Source organism: Rana temporaria, chromosome 3, assembly GCF_905171775.1.
Source record: "Rana temporaria chromosome 3, aRanTem1.1, whole genome shotgun sequence".
Taxonomy (NCBI): Eukaryota; Metazoa; Chordata; class Amphibia; order Anura; family Ranidae; genus Rana; species Rana temporaria.
In genome coordinates this window covers 422,630,368-422,641,388 of record NC_053491.1, presented here as the reverse complement: position 1 = coordinate 422,641,388, position 11,021 = coordinate 422,630,368, and positions in this window count along the sequence as shown.

Here is an 11,021-nt window from a genome sequence, read left to right as displayed (position 1 = left end):
TAATAATACGTTTTTATTATTATTATTTATTATTATTAATTTGTTACGTTCCATTCATTTAGATGCGCCATTCGTTATTTCGGATAATTCGTAACTTCGGATAAATTTGTATTCGTTACGTTCGTAAACAGCCAGATTTGAAAGGAAATTCCAATACTTTTAATGTAATAGTTAGTAATAGTTATTATTATTAGTTAGTTAGTTATTATTTCAGATTTTCGAATTTTCGGATTTTTATTCAAATGTTCGGATTTTCGAATTCTCGGAATTCTGAATATACAAATTTTTCGAAAAAATAAATTGTTAAACAGGTTTTCGTTAATTCAAATATTTCCGAACTAACGGATTTCTCGAATTTCGTTGAAAAACAAATTTGTAGCGAAGCGAATTGCACTTGTCTAGTGCACAGTGCCCCCTCACCCTCCTGTCAGGCTCTGTTCTGAGCCACATCCCTAACTGAATAATATGTCTGGGTTTCAGGTGGACTGAAACCCAGACACATGATTCAAATCCTAAATAATGGACAGGTGGCAACCCTGGGTCCATAAGAGGATGATACCAAGGCCTCATACTAACGGGACGTTTTGCTATCACTCCTAGACGCCTTTCTTCCTGGCAGTGGCGTTTTGATAGAAAAAAACTCTTGACGCTTATGTAACACGTTTAGGTGTGCAAGCTTCATTTCATTGGCCAGAATAATCATTTATTCTAGTCACTGAAATAAATGGGTCACTAAGAACAAAAAGTGACTTTGAAGTGGTAAGTGTAACATATGTTTGCTGGTTCTCAAACAAATATATGGCAAAAAAAATATGTGAATTAAAATGATAACAATTATAAAAATAAATAATATTAATAAAGTGAATCGTTGACAAATGCACAATCACTATGCAGACAAAAACCTGTCAGTATAGCACGGACTTCTTCACCTCCGTGTCGGTGTGGTCACGCGCGGAGGTGAAGAAGTCCGTGCTGTACTGACAGGCCTGCAGACCCAGTGCCGGGATGGGCACTTTTTAATGTAAGTGGCCACTTGGCCCATGCTTTACTTTTCTTTTAAAATAAAAACTGGTTGCACTATGGAAGTTTTTTTCTGTTCCATGTTTCATCTGTAAACTTCTGGAGGACAAGGTGTTTGCCTACTAATTTGTGACGCATGATATGAATGCAGGCATTATCCTGCATAAGCGAATTTGACCATCTTTTTCAGTAAAGAGGTCCACCATTTCTGGTAAGCGCATTACCACTAATGAGCACGTTTTGGGTGTTGATCATTGTCTATGGTGAAGGAGCACTCAGAGGCACATATTGAATGAGACGATTTTGTCTGCATTATCTTGGACTATGCACAGTGGCATTCAACTAATAGAATTGTGATATCATACCTTTATGTTGTTTCATCACTTTTCTTTTGGACTTTTCTTTGTAGACATAGGGCCAGATCCACAAAAACGTGCGTATATTTAGGCAGGCGTAGCGCATCTCATATGCGCTACACCGCCGTAAATCAGAGTGGCTCCTAGGTTATCCACAAAGAACTTGCTCCCATATGCGGCCGGCGTAATTCAAAGTAGGCTTGGAGTGGGCGTGTTGTATGGTAATCTTGTATGACCCCCACGTAATTGACGCTTTTTATGAACGGTGCATGCGCCGTCCGTGGACGTATCCCAGTGCGCATGCGCAAAATCACGTCGCAAATAGTCAATGCTTTCGACGTGAACGTAACTTACGCAAAGCCCTATTCGCGAACGATTTACGCAAACAACGTAAACGACAGAAAATTTGACGCTGTCCCGACGTCCATACCTAACATTGCTTACACCTCATAGAGGCAGGGGTAACGTTACACCGAAAAAGCCTTACGTAAACGACGTAAAAAATGCGCTGGGCGGACGTATGTTTGAGAATCGGCGTATCTAGCTAATTTGCATACTCTACGCGGAAATCAACGGAAGTGCCACCTAGCGGCCAGCGTAAATATGCACCTAAGATCCGACGGCGTACTAAGACGTACGTCAGTCGGATCTAGCCCACATTCAGTCGTATCTTGTTTTGTGGATACAAAACAAAGATACGACGGCGCATCGTAGAACTTACGCGGCGTATCAATAGATACACCGCTGTAAGTTCTTTGTGGATCTGGCCCATAGTTTTTGTCTGCATAGTGATTGTGCATTTACCTTATTAATATTATTTATTTTTATTATTGTTATCATTTTAATTCACATATTGTTTTTGCCATATATTTGTTTGAGAACCAGCAAACATATGTTACACTTACCACTTTAAAGTCACTTTTTGTTCTTAGTGACTTACCGTATTTATCGTGGTATAACGCGCTCCCGCGTATACCGCGCACCCCTAAAGTTGCCCCCGAAATTCCTGTAAAAAAAAATGTTATATGATTTCATTACTTACAGTTTTGGTGTCTTCCCAGCGTCCATCGTCCGGTCCGGTGTCCGTCTGCGGCCTCGATGGTGTCCTCCCGGCTTCTCCAGCGCGCGCCTCAAGTCGAGTCCCCGCTTCCCACGCTCAGTTCGAACGCCTCCGCCGACATATACCGAGTGCAGTACACTCGGGTACATTCGGCAAGGCTCGGCGTCGCTCGCGCTCACGCTCTGTGACGTTTATGCGTGAGCACGAGCGAAGCCGAGCCTGCCCGAATGTACCCGAGTGTACTGCACTCGGTATATGTCGGCGCAGGATTTCAAACTGAGCGCGGGAAGCGGCTATCGGCGTATATCGCGCACCCACGATTTTTCTCTTATTTTAAGGGGAAAATAGTGTGCGATATACGCCGATAAATACGGTATATCTTCCACAGCGCCCCCTATCACTTAATCATTCACTAAATAGGAGGTATACACTCCATTTTCCCAGGGGGGCAGCGTAAAAAGTAAATACACTTAATTTGATATTTATTTTTATTTAAGTATAATCACAAGTCTTTTTCACTACACAAATTAACTCAGCAATCAATTTTTGGCACGGAAAATCCCTCCCTCTTTACCAGTAAGATGCAGAAACTTATTTTAGCTGCAATAAAAATACATTACATTTTTTTAAGAATAAATAAATGCTTTAACTGGTATTAATAAGGGTATAGCTGTAGGAGCATGGACGGCAGTGCACTCTATCTCGCTGTCTGTATTAGGCCAGGGGTGTAATGGAAGGTATGCAGGAGACAGATATGTGCAGATCTGCAGGGCAGGGGTCAGACTGATGTAAGGCTTCAGTACAGATTGCATGACTGTGCACTCACTGACCTGATTGCAGAGCTTGCAGGAGACTTTCCACATAACTCTGCTCAGATAACACAGCAATCGCATTAACCCTCTCAGTACAACATACCGCTTTCACTGCGACTATAGTTTTATCTTAATATAGAACTTTCATATCAGAAAATTGGGGGGCTTCCATTGTCGAACTTTTGAAAATGCTAATTGCCTTGTTGTCACACTGATCCCACAGCTTTAACAATTTCCAAATCCTCACCCAGAAGTATGCACATCAGAATTTTCACTGATATTCTAATCTGCTGGTTTGGTTGGGGGGGGTCAGTAACTCTAAAGCGGAGCTCCACCCAAAAGGGGACGCTACGCTTGTTCGCACAAGTACCCCCCCCCCTCCACTGCACTTTTTAAGGGGGAGCAGGTTACTGGTTTTGAAAGGTAAGATCGCCGATCTACCAAATTTCCAGCCCCTCCTTATTCCTCTGTTGCCTTCTGGGGCCCACAGGTCCCAGAAGACGGCAGGACCATTCAGAAAGTGCAGCACGACTCACGCTTGCGCAGTAGGAAACCAGATTTTGTAATAGTAGTGAAGTTTCTTCGCCGCCATCTTGCTACACCCTGCACTCCTCCACAGTAAGGATACAGTGAGAAGGTGGCGACCGGGCATCTTGTTACACCAACAGATTCCTCCTTCCACACTAACAGTGCCGATAGATGAACCACTCCTGCTGGGCTATTGTTTTCTGGTAGCCTCTGGCTGTCAGAATACTTCATCTGAATGGATGCAGTTGAAGTTTGGTTGACAATTTTCTACCCAATGTCAGGCTGGAGGGGGTTGACATGGCCACCCATCAAGAGAATTTTAGCCGGTTCATCAGGATCTGGCCCAATTGTAATCAGCGTATGACTAGTTTGTGTTCTTTAAAGCTGAAGTTTGGGTATGCGTCCCACTTGTACCAATGTAAGTATGCATGTATCATACCTGGCCGATCCCTGGGGAAGTCTGAGGCCCCGTACACACGTCCGAGGAACTCGACGTGCCAAACACATCGAGTTCCTCGTCGAGTTCAGTGTTGAAGCCGCCGAGGATCTCGGCGGGCCGACTTTCCTCATTGAACAACGAGGAAATAGAGAACACGTTCTCTATTCGGCCCGACGAGTTCCTTGTCGGCTTCCTCACTGAAAAGTGTACACACGACCGAGTTTCTCGGTAGAATCCAGCTCCGATCGAGTTTCTGGCTGAATTCTGCCGAGAAACTCGGTCGTGTGTACGGGGCCTGACTGTTTAGATGTTGAAGTTTAAAAGCAGTGGCAAGCCTGCTGATCTCACAGGTTCGCAAATCTGACAGAACACCGCTGCTTTAAAAAATCAACATCTAAACAGTCTGACGAATTTCAAAATACTGAACTTCACTATATAAGCTCAGTTTACTGTTGAAAATAAGTGTGAAATGCAAAACTCCGGTGGGTGTAACAAGATGTCTTCTTGTCGCCTTCTGACTGTATCCTTACTATGGGAGGAGTGCAGGATGTACCAAGATGGCGGCGACAGAACGTCACTTCCATTACAAACCCGTCCCCCTAATCCATGTACCCGGTCCCCTAATTTACATGCAGGACGCCAGACGCATGAATTCCAATGTTTTTTATTTTTTTTTAGAAGCACGTAATTAGAGCTTGAGCCTTTAATTGGCTTAAAAAAGGGGTAGGCTTGTGGTGCAAAGCATTGCGCCCAGAGCCCCCCCAGTTGTGTGACAATAGCAAATTAATATCCGCTATTGTCTTCATGATTCTCCTCGTGGCCAATCAGGAAATTCCTCCTGAGACCCGTCACTCGATTGGCCAATCGAGGAGGAGACGTTGGGGAAGCTGCTGAGGAGGAGGGTAAAGCGGCCGCCCGGAGGAAGCGCTGCACGTGACCTTAATGGGGTAAGTGCGGGGCCGGTGACTGACCTGGGGGAGGGGGGGGTGGCGATGGGTAGATTGGTAACCACCCCCCCCCAAATAAAAAACACCAGCCGACTGATTGATGAATCGGCTTGGGGTGACGACATTGCGGGACAGGTAAGTGTCCTTATATTAAAAGTCAGCAGCTGCAGTATTTGTAGCTGCTGACTTTAAAAAAATGTTTTTCACAGACTGGAGCTCCTCTTTAAGTATTGATGCCCTGTGTGTTTGTCTGTATCCACGTGGGAAAGTGAATCTAATGTGAATGGTTTCATATTATTAATCAGCTGCAGCAGCTGCAGGGCTCTAATGGAGAAAACTGCTGGGCCTGCATCCTTTTAGATGTGATTTCCTATTGGGAGTATCTCACCATAAATGACATTTTTGTTGCAGGGGATGCCTAAAATCTGACTTTAAATAAATATATGTTGCGCTAAAATCAACTAACTATGTGATAAATTGCATCAGTATTATGTGGGGATGGAAATCCTGATGGTAAATCAAAGGGTTAACAGTTCATGTTAATGATCGCCAGTCCTAAATACACTGCTATCAGAGATCCAAACAGCGATACTCTCCTCCACCACACAGTCACTGTGTCTTGGGTGATTGTGCTGATAATCACTTAGTGTGCTGATATAAACTGTCAGAGATCAGACCAGTGCGACCACTCCACCAACATTCAGATGTTCACAAGGCATATGTAATAAAAGAGAGGAAAAAACGACATAGCATAATACTGCATATGCAAAGTAAACCAGGCAATTTGCAGTGATATCACTCACGAATCCTAGGATTTAAAACGGCGTGTATGCAGCTCAGTTCCTCAGATTCCTCATTCGGCACATCCGTGCATCCCGTCACTCAAGCTCCTCCCCCACGCGTTGCGTCACTGGTCACGTGACTTATTCATGGGTCTATCAGACCCATGAATAAGTCACGTGACCAGTGACTTATGTCACGTGACCAGTGACTTATTGAAAACAATGGGAAACCACGGCAATACCGGCCGCAATGCACCTCTATAGAGGCGCATTGCGGGCGGTATTAACCATTTATCGGCCACTAGCGGGGGTAAATACCGCACCGCTAGCGGCCGATTCCTGCGGCATTCTCGGCGGTATAGAGCCGCTATTTTTAGCGGCGATATACCACCACCGCGGCTACAGGTCCAATGTGAAAGGGGCCTTATGCAACCACCTGGTTCAACAAAAAGTAAATAAAAAAATCAACTGAGCTGGGTAGAAAACGATGGGATGCACATTAGCTGCGACCGATCAGATGCAGTCACTCTTAGGCCCCGTACACACGAAAGGATTATCCGCTGGAAACGGTCCTCCGGACCGTTCCAGCGGATAAATCCTCTGGCTGATTTTGATCTGATGGTTGTACTAACCATCAGATCGAAATCCGCGCGGAATCCATCGGCGGTGACGTGTCGCGCCGTCGCCGGGATGATGACGCGATGACGTGCACGACGCTGGAAGATAAAGACTTCCACGCATGCGTGGAATCATTACGACGCATGCGAGGGAGAGGAGCGGACGGATTGATCCGGTGAGTCTGTACAGACCACCGGATTAATCCGCTGGATAGGATTCCAGCGGATAGATTTCTTAGCATGCTAAGAAATTTTTATCCGCTAGAAATTCGTCGGCTGGAATTTTTTCCGCCGATAAATGTCCGCTCGGACGTACACACCACCGGATCTATCCGCTGGAACTGATCCGCGGATCAATTCCAGCGGGTAGATCCGGTGGTGTGTACGAGGCCATAGGCAGTGCCACTGTATTTAGGCTGAATGCAATAGGGTGCAGTCACACTTCAGCCAATCATTTTCCACCTGGCTTGGTTGATTTTTGATGGTGCTTGTAGGGATTCCTACAGCTCAAATTTTGGTTGAATCAGCAGGAATCGGCAGAAATAAGAGCTGTCTGTGGATAGCTTTACCCAGCATGCCGTCCTATAATCTGACCTGATAAGAAAAAGCTGGGTAATACCTACACGTTAGCAATGTCAGGCTCCTTTCGTCACCACCTAAACCCAGCCCCGGTGGCAGGCCATGTGCCATCTGTCAAAGGGTAAATACCGAGCTGATCCAGTAGCTTCATTACGTTGTGACGCTCAGGAATTATGCAGATCAAGATTTCCCTTCACGCATGCTTGTTTCATATGTTGGAAATGTCTATTCAGTCAACCACAAGGACTAACCCAAGTACTGGAGCCAGGGACAGCAGAGAACTAGCATTATCACAAAGAGCAATGACCAGACTATTTCTATAATGACAGGCTTTCAGTCAAACCAGCTGTCATATACAAATACCCCTGGAGGCTTAAACTTCAAATAAGCATTGTCATAGCCTCATTCTTCCTGACCTTGACCAGTACGGCCCAGTGACACATTGATTCATTTCTTGCTGTAAGAAATGTTCCTGCTTTAAAAAAAAAAAAAAGTAAAACAATTTGCTGACTACTGAACTTTAATTACCTGGTCCGCTGATTTCAGGTAAGTGTCTGACTTGCTGAGCCAGTTGAGAAAGTTCTTTATTATATGATACCCCAGGGCTTATGTAACTCATGCCTTCCAAGGAGCTCATTTATTGGTTGTGTGCGGCTCCATATTGGCCACTGCCATTTACCAGTGCTAGTCTGAAGGTAAAAGGAAGATTTGGATTGGTTTCTGCAAAGACCTCCTTCAGACCCCTAGACAAAATAAAGGTGATTATGATATATAATTGAAACAATGTGATTTTCTATTCCAATCATTAAGGTTATAAAACCATACAAAACACTATAAAAAAAAATACCGATACATGAGAACATTAGTGACATACACCATTGGTCACTAGGGAACCGGTATAACGCAATTTGGGGCTATGACTATAATTCTTAATAACAAAAACGTACATCCTCCGAAGAGGAACTGCATGACCAGGGGACATCCTTATCGAAGACGAGGGGTCATATCAGCTAGGAATTGATCACACTAGTTGGTCTTTGTGTTTGCAAACGCAGCCTTCAGACGGGGAATGGGACCAATGGCAGCCGACCAGCAGTCCAATATCACGCCCCAAACTACCAAAAGGTTTATTAAAGTAGTGTTCCAGCCAAAAAAAATTTTTCTTAAAAGTCAGCATCTACAAACACTGTAGCTGCTGACTTTTAATAAGGACACTTACCTGTCCAGGCAGCCCGCTATGTCGCCCCCCCCCCCCCTGATCCGTCCATTAGATCGGGTGCCCACGCCGCCATTCCAACTAAGGGAAACCGGCAGTGGAGCCTTGCGGCTTCACTGCCAGTTTCCCACTGTGCAGCGCTTTGTGATTGGCCAGCTTGTCTTCTGGGGCACACACAGGCAAATAATCAAAGCTTTATAATCACTTAAAGTGGAGGTAAACCCATCCATAAAACACACGTGCTGAAAATGTAACACTCTCAAGGGTTGTGCTCTCAACCAAACTGTCAAACCATCCAATGGCTGGTGTCATAACTGATCACATGTGCAGCATTATGGCAGTTGTAGATTAAACAGAGGCAAAGATCAAAACGATAGGGGGGGAGGGGGTTTACTTACACTGAAACACTAGGCGTGTTTAGCACTTGAGAAGTAATTCATTTCATATGGCCAGACTAAATTATTATTCTGGCCAATTAAATGAATTAACACCCAAGTGCTTGATGCAACTAAACGTTTTACTTGCGTATCAAGCATTTGTTTTTGTTTTTTGCCAAAACGCTGATTCCAGGAGGAAATGTGTCTAGAAGAGATGGCCAAACATCCAGTGTGCATGAGGCACTATACCTACCTGCTCTGTGCAACGATATTGCACAGAGCGATCACTTACGTCTTCTTTAGCAGTTCCCTGCTGGCGCTGTCCTCTCCTCCCTGTGAGGGCCTCCATAGCAAGCCTTGCACTGAGGGAGCACCCATGCAGACATGCTCCTGAGGCGGGCTGTGTGTGTCCATAGACACACACACACACAATGTGACTTGGCCATGCTCCTGCTCCCTCCTTTCAGGATTAAGCTGATAACAGCAAGAACCTATGGCTGCCGCCGCTTCTCTCAGGATCTCCTGTGGGACCAGGAAGTGAAGAGAGAAGAGTTGCAGTCAGGAAAGCGCTGAATCAGAGAAGACAGGTAAGTATTTAGGGCAGTGTGGTAAAAAAAAAAAAAAAAGTAGCTAAGCATTTTTTTTAAGCTTAAAGCAGGGAATGCATTAAGGTCAAAAACATTTAGGATTTTGGAACCACGTAAAATCTTAACGAATTAGAAGTGTATCAAACTGCTTCACAAAAATGTCCAGCAACACGGGTCATAATATGAATTAATAAGGCAGTAAGCTCATTTGGGGCAGGGGCTTGTGTAAATGATTCTGTCCACTCTACAGGCAGCATAAAGTTCTCTGCGGCTTCTCCAGACCCTTTCACGTCTGTCACATATGCTCAGGGTGAAACTGCTCTCATCTGTGAAAAGCATGGGGCACCAGTGGCGGACCTGCCAATTCTGGTGCTCAATGGAAAATGCCAATCAAGCTCCACAGTGTCCGGCAGTGAGCACAGGGCACACTAAAGGACGTCGGACCCTCAAGCCACCCCCATGAAGTCTGTTTCTGATTGTTTGGTCAGAGACACTCACACCAGTGGCCTGCTGGAGGTCATTTTGTAGGGCTCTGGCAGTGCTCATCCTGTTCCTTCATCCACAAAGGAGCAGATACTGGTCCTTCTGATGGGTTAAGGACCTTCTACGGCTCTGTCCAGATCTCCTAGAGTAACTGCCTGTCTCCTGGAATCTCTTCCATGCTCTTGAGACTGTGCTGGGAGACACGGCAAACCTTCTGGAAATGACACATATTGATGTGCCATCCTGGAGGAGTTGGACTGCCTGTGCAACCTTTATAGGGTCCAAGTATCGCCTCATTCTACCAGTAGTGACACTGACCCTAGCCAAATGCAAAACTAGTGAAAAACAGTCAGAGAAGATCAGTTGGGAAAAAAATGTCAGACACCTCCACCTGAAAAAAACATTTCTGTTTTGGAGGTCGTCTCATTGTTGCCCATCTAGTGCACCTGTTAATTGATTTCAATTAACAGCAAAGCAGCTGAAACTGATTAACAAACCCCTCTGTATACACCCCTCCCCCTCTGCTAACAACCCCCTCTGTATACACCCCCCCCTCCCCTCTGTATACACCCCTCCCCCTCTGCTACTTAACTGACCAGATCAATAGTTCTGATTCAAAAGTGTTCCTTTAATTTTTTTGAAAAGTGTGTATGTGTATATATATATATATATATATATATATATATATATATATATATATATATATATATATATATATATACACACACACACACACACATTACCCTATATTGTCAAAAATAATGGGACGTCTGCCTTTACACGCACATGAACTTTATTGGCATCCCAGTCTTAGTCTGTAGGGTTGAATATTGAGTTGGCCCACCCTTTGCAGCTTCAACTCTTCTGGGAAGGCTGTCCACAAGGTTTAGGAGTGTGTCTATGGGAATGTTTGACCATTCTTCCAGAAGTGCATTTGTGAGGTCAGGCACTGTTGTTGGATGAGAAGGCCTGGCTCGCAGTCTGCGCTCCAATTTATCCCAAAGGTGAGGTCAGAACTCTGTGCAGGCCAGTCAAGTTCCTTCACCCCAAACTCACTCACTCATTCATGTCTTTATGGACCTTGTGGACAGCCTTTCCAGAAGAGTTAAAGCCGTTATAGCTGCAAAGGGTGGGCCAACTCAACATTGAACCCTACAGACTAAGACTAGGATGCCATTAAAGTTCATGTGCGTGTAAAGGCTGGCGTTCCAATACTTT